The following is a 6,578-nucleotide window of genomic DNA, read 5'->3' on the forward strand; positions in this document are numbered from 1 at the left end:
GCCTGGATATTGTTTTGTTAGAGGCCTGGAATTTCGGGTACCTCCCAGGCCTGGAACTGATAGCCTGGCAGGCATTTTGCTTAGCCTGGCTCAGGCCGATGAATTCAGACGCGTGGCTTCCAAGCTGATGCCACCCGGGACTAATTAGTGCATCTGCATGTGATTATCTATGGTTTGCATGCTCACTGCCGTCAACTCAACCTGACATGCTGATTTTTTTATTGTGTACATATGTGTGCTAGGCAAGGCGTTCAACCAAACAGCAGGTGCAGAGGCAAGCCTGACCAGACATATTTTCCCTTTTCTCCAGGCTACCAGGCATCATTTTTTGCCTGGCATGAAACCCAGGGCATCAACAAAACAGACCCACAATTTGTAAGCTTAGGTGAAAAGAACTCATCCCCGTAATTTCATGTAGGCCATTCTGGCCCATCTGGGTCGGGAAAATATCTAGTACTCCCACCCCTAGGGTGCTTCCGGTGCTTCAAAACTCGGTAGCACATTTTTAAATATTCGAAAAATTCTGAAAAAAATCCATCACATTGACACAACATCAAAGTATGTTGTCAAAAAATTTGAGATCAAAGTTCGAAATGTGGTTTGAGAAACATAAATGACAAATTCGACGGTAAATAGTACGCAACTTAAGTTGGGCTTTATATTAGGCCCATTATCACATTGATGTCCATTTTGTCATTTTTTTTCTATCTCGAGTAATGTTTCGAATTTTGATTTGAATTTTTTTAACAACGTACATTGATGTTGTGTCAATGTGCTGAATTTTTTTCAGAATTTTTTAAACATTTAAAAATGTGCTACCGAGTTTGGAGCACCGGGAGCACCCTAGGGGTGGGAGTACTAGATTTTTTTTTTTTTTGAGGAAACTGCACCCTTTATTAATGATCAATGTTCATGGTGGTACAGATTACATCGGGCAAGCATAACAGCCACACATGGCGCCCAAGAGAAAGGGAAGAACTGGCTTTGGCAAGTGCGTGTGCCTCGCCATTATGTTGACGCTTCTCATGGATAAACTTCAGGTCTCGGAATAAGGTCCGCTGGGCTGTGATCTCCCTCAAGATAGTGACATAGTGACACGGAACGCCTGCTTCAATATTGGCCACCACTTCACTGCAATCCGAAGCAACGCAATCTGAATCCACATGCAAGTACATAGCTAATGCCAGAGCTTCGCTACACGCACGAGCTTCCAATGATGCCGGGTCAATCAAGCCTTCAAACACGACGACCGAGGCACCCAAATAAAGTCCATTTTTGTCCCGGCAGATGGCAGTCGCCGCTCCTTTCGTTCTGTCCCGCGAGATGCCCCCATCGACATTGATTTTCACATTATGCTCTGTTGGACGCTGCCAGCCCTTCGAGAGATCGTGTACAAGCCCGTCCTCCTGCACTGCACGCTGCAGCTCATTTTTTGCATGCACAGCCTTTTCCCTTGCATGCATGCCGCTGGCTCGTTCGGAGCTCTGAATAGTGACCAACTCAAGATCAGCAAGGAATTTGTTAATGAAGCAATGCATGCTAATGGGGCTCTGGTACTGATCATCGTGTATAGCCCGTCGTCTAGCCCACCATATCGCCCACATCGTCACAAGCACCTTGGAGAGGTCCTCCGACGGTAAAGTGTCCACGAGCCAATGCAACCACAGCTTAGGATCCTCCGTGCGGTTTGATATGGCGACCTCAGTCAACTCCTCGTCCGCGAGAGCCCAAACACATCTGGCCATCTGACAATCGAACAGGGAGTGGCGCCAAGTATCGTTGGCCGCCTGGCATATCACGCATTCAGGTGTTTCGGCCATGCTCCGATGCTTGCGCACATCGCCTGTCGGCAAAGATGTCCTAGCTAGTCGCCATGCAAAAACCTTGATTTTAAATGGCACATCTGCTCCCCATAGTTTTGTCCAGGAGCGCCGGTCTGCATCAATATTGGAGTGTCCCGGGTTGTGCTCCAACCAGTCCGTCCTTTGCAGCAAGTAAACGGTAATCCGATCGAACGGTGAAAACACCCTTCCTTTCATAATGCCAGGACCAAAAATCTACCTGAACTCTGGTGCTTAACGGAATATTGAGTATCGCTGCTATGTCCATCGCATAAAAGTGTTGATCAAGCACTTGAACATCCCATGACGCTGTAGCTTGGTCAATCAACTCAGAAACATGCTGCGACGGGTTATTTGATTTAGCACATACCGGCCTCAACTTGTAGTCGCGGGGGGTCCAGTTCTCTGCCCAGATGTGTGTATTTTCTCCGGAACCAATCCGTTTTATGAGGCCAAGTTTTAGCGTGTCTAATCCTTCGAAGATCGACCTCCAAACCTGCGATGGGTTTTTGCCTATCTCTGCATTTAACACCGAAGAATCAGGGTAGTACACAGCCTTCAAGATGCGGGCACTTAACGAGTTAGGTTCCTGGAGGAGACGCCACGCTTGACGAGCCAAAAGTGCCAAATTAAAGAGCTCGATGTCTCGAAACCCCATACCTCCCATGAACTTCGGTTGTGACATGACCTCCGAAGAGACCCATGCTGTCTTCCTCTCGCCTTTCTTGGAACCCCACCAAAATTTACGCAGCAACCCATTAATATGTAGACACAGCCCCCGGGGGAGCTTAAAGCATGCCATAGAATATGTAGGTATGGCTTGAGCTATGGATTTGATTAGAACTTCTTTACCTCCAACTGAAAGTGCTTTTTCCATCCACCCTTGCACCTGTTTCCAAATTTTGTCCTTCAAGTATTTAAACGATCCCTCCTTTGCTCTTCCCACGTCAGAGGGGAGGCCAAGGTATTTCTCAGATAACTTATCATTCTGAACATCCAGAGTCAACTTAATTTCCTCTTTCAAATTTTCTGAACACCCTTTGCTAAAAAAGATAGAAGATTTATCCTTGTTAATGCGTTGACCAGACGCACCACAGTATCTCTGCAAAAGAGAGTCAACCCTCGAGGCCATCTCTGAGGTGGCATCAAAAAAGAGAAGGCTATCATTTGCAAATAAGATATGGTTAACTTGAGGGGCGCCTGAGGCCACCGTGATGCCATGAACTGCCTCAGATGGGTTGGTGGATTTCAATAAACATGATAGACCTTCAGCAGCCAATAGGAAAAGATAAGGTGAGATGGGGTCACCTTGCCGAATACCACGGGTGGGTTTGAACTCCTCTTGTTGGCCACCGTTAAACATAACAGCAAATGATACCGATGAGACACAACGCAGTAAAGCCAGAGCTAATTCCCAGTTTCAGCATAACAGCTCTCAATTTTTTTTGAGGCAAACACATGCAACTTTATTGATCAAGGATGTTTACAGGTACAGAATTCGGGTCATAACAGCCCTCAAGCCAATTCTCTCGTCGAATCTTTGTGTGAACTAGCATCCGGTAGGCAGATCGCACCGAAAAAAAACCCTTGCGTTTAAAATGACAAGCCCAAAAGTCTGAGATATTGCTTGTACACAGGGGGATGCTCATTATAGCCTCGGCATCCATTGGCAAGAAGACCTGTCTGATTAGTCCTGCATTCCAAGTTGCATTAGTACTGTTGATTAGCTCATGGACCATCTGAGGAGGATTTGGGACTAAAGGCAGTAGCGGACGGAGCAGCGGCTCTTTAGGAATCCAGTTACAATCCCATATTGGTGTGGACTGGCCGTCCCCTATACGCTTGATTAATCCTTGCTGGAGCATGTCCCGCCCTTCCAACACAGCACGCCAAACTTGTGATGGGCTTGATCCCAAAGTTGCACCCAGAATGTCCGTAGTTGGATAGTATACCGATTTCAGGATACGGGCACTCAATGATTCGGGATCTGAAAGAAGCCGCCATGCCTGTCTTGCTAAAAGAGCCAAATTAAATAACTCCAAGTCTCTGAAACCCAGCCCCCCCCATGAACTTAGGACTTGTCATAACCTTCCATGACACCCAGTGAGTTTTTCTCTTTCCCTCTTTACTTCTGAAAGAACATGCGGTGCCCCCATGTTTGGTTTTGGTAATTGATGACAATCTCTATGGACTAATGGTTGCCTTGAGTTATATTTGAAGGATTTGTCCATAGGCATTTCTTGAAGTTCATGTGTTGGTTTCAAGGAGTTTATGTGGTGACCAAGGTGTTATTAAGGAATTATTCAAAGATTGGTCATGTGAGAGTTGAGCTTATTGCAAGCATGTCTTGGAGAAGAAGATTGTGTGATCATTCATGTATATCTTCAAGACATCATCCAAATGAAGAGAGCTGAAAAGATTCATGGTTGATCAAGACTAAGTCAAGAGTGAATCAACTTGATCAACTCACAAAGCGTAGAAGATGTACCGAGAGGGATCAAGCGATCCCATGGTGTGGTAAGCATTGTCAATTACGCTTTGCGTACTAACCCATGATCTTCGTGAGAGTTCTTTGTGGGGTTAGGTTGCGGTGTGCAAGTTCAAGTGAAGCATCATGAAGAGATCAAATGCTTGAAGCTTGCCGTCCATTGTGGTGACAATGGACTTGTGAAGATGTTGCGGTGTGCAAGTTCAAGTGAAGCATCATGAAGAGATCAAATGCTTGAAGCTTGCCGTCCATTGTGGTGACAATGGACTTGTGAAGATGTGCGGAAGAGTGGCTCACCCATAGTGGAGCATGGGGGAGCAATCAACTAGTCTTCATCGAGCCAACGCAACCAAGAAAGGTGGTCCAACTTGAGGGAGTCAAGATCGTCATCATCTAGCTCAAGTGGACCATGTGCAAGGCAAAGGTTTGCTCTTGATAGGTTTTCTATTTTACCGGTCTCATGATGGTAGTTGGGAGACCGGGTTATAGGATCGATTGGCGTACTATCAAGGGGGGCTCTCGATGAGTAGCTTGATCGTATCGTTCATAGAGAGCTCAAACCATTGCATCCTTGCATCATCTTTGTTGGTTCTTGTTTGGTTCTTCTCTTTGTGAGTTTTGGAGCTTATGGTCATCTTGATGACAAGCTCGAGTTCATCGAAAACGGAGTTCACTCGCATCTTCTATGATGTTTTCGATGTTGGAGGTTATGCCGGTTCTTCTCGGTTGGAGGTTTCACTCCTCTATTTGTTGGCATACCTCCCCTGCCTCTTCTTACTATAACCAGTCGCTGTTTTGTTGCTACTCGTCTTTCTCAATCCAACAAGCTTGAGTTTGCTCAATTCGGAGCTCATATGCAGAAGTTATGGCAGTTTTGGTTTCCTAGCGGTAGTACCGCGGGCCGGAGCGGTAGTACCGCTTGGGTGCTACAAGCGGTAGTACCGCTGGTGGCCCCAGCCGTAGTACCGCTACGGTCTCGTACTAGTACCGCCTCGATTCGAGGGGTCTTTTTCGTGTCGGGTTTTACGGTACTAGCCGCGGCAGTGGGGGCCGTAGTACCGCTCGTATGCGGTAGTACCACCCTGCCACCGCGGTAGTACCGCTCTGGGCTCAGCGGCAGTACCGCGAGGGGGAGCGGTAGTACCGCTTATAGGGTCAAGCGGTAGTACCGCTGGCCAAGCGATAGTACCGCTCTCTGCGGGGCTGAAGTGGGGGTAACGGTTGGATTGTTCCCCCCACTATATAAGGAGGTCTTCTTCCCCCAATGGACCTTATCCTTTGAGCTCGTGTTCTTCCCCCATTGTTGACCTTCTTCGAGCTTGCTAACTCTCAATCCCTCCATGGATTCTGCTAGTTTTCGAGGGAAAAGAGAGAGGAGATCTAGATCCACATTTCCACCAATCACTTTCTCCTCTATGTGAGGGGAACCCATTGGATCTAGATCTTGGAGTTCTTGGTGTTCTCCTTCTTGTTCTTCCTCTCATTTTCCTCCCTAGCATTAGTTGCTTCGGTGGGATTTGAGAGAGAAGGACTTGGGCACTCCGTGTGCCCTTGCCATTGCATTTGGTGCATCGGTTTCAGTTCTCCACGGTGATACGCGGAAGTTACAAGTTGAGAAGCTTATTACTCTTGGGTGCTTGGTGCCCTTGAGCTTGTTCCTCTTGGGTGCTTGGGCGCCCTAGACGGTTGGTGGTGTTCGGAGCTCAATCATTGTGGTGTAAAGCTCCGGGCAAGCGTCGGGGTCTCGAATTAGGTTGTGGAGATCGCCCCGAGCAATTTGACGGGTTCCGGTGACCGCCCCCAAGGGTTGCCAAAGTGTACGGGTTCGGTGACCGCCCCCAAGGGTTGCCATTTGTACGGGTTCGGTGACCTCCCTCAAGGGTCCCTTAGTGGAATCACGGCATCTTGCATTGTGCGAGGGCGTGAGGAGATTACGGTGGCCCTAGTGGCTTCTTGGGGAGCATTGTGCCTCCACACCTCTCCAAACGGAGATTAGCATCCGCAAGGGTGTGAACTTCGGGATACATCGTCATCTCCGCGTGTCTTGGTTATCTCTTACCCGAACCCTTTACTTATGCACTTTACTTTGTGATAGCCATATTGTTTCTTGTCATATATCTTGCTATCACTTAGTTGTTTATCTTGCTTAGCATAAGTTGTTGGTGCACATAGGTGAGCCTAGTTGTTGTAGGTTTTGTGCTTGTCAAATTAACCGTTAGGTTTATTCCGCATTTGGTCAAGCCTAAGCC

The sequence above is a fragment of the Triticum aestivum genome, chromosome 7D (assembly GCF_018294505.1).
Source record: "Triticum aestivum cultivar Chinese Spring chromosome 7D, IWGSC CS RefSeq v2.1, whole genome shotgun sequence".
Classification (NCBI taxonomy): Eukaryota; Viridiplantae; Streptophyta; class Magnoliopsida; order Poales; family Poaceae; genus Triticum; species Triticum aestivum.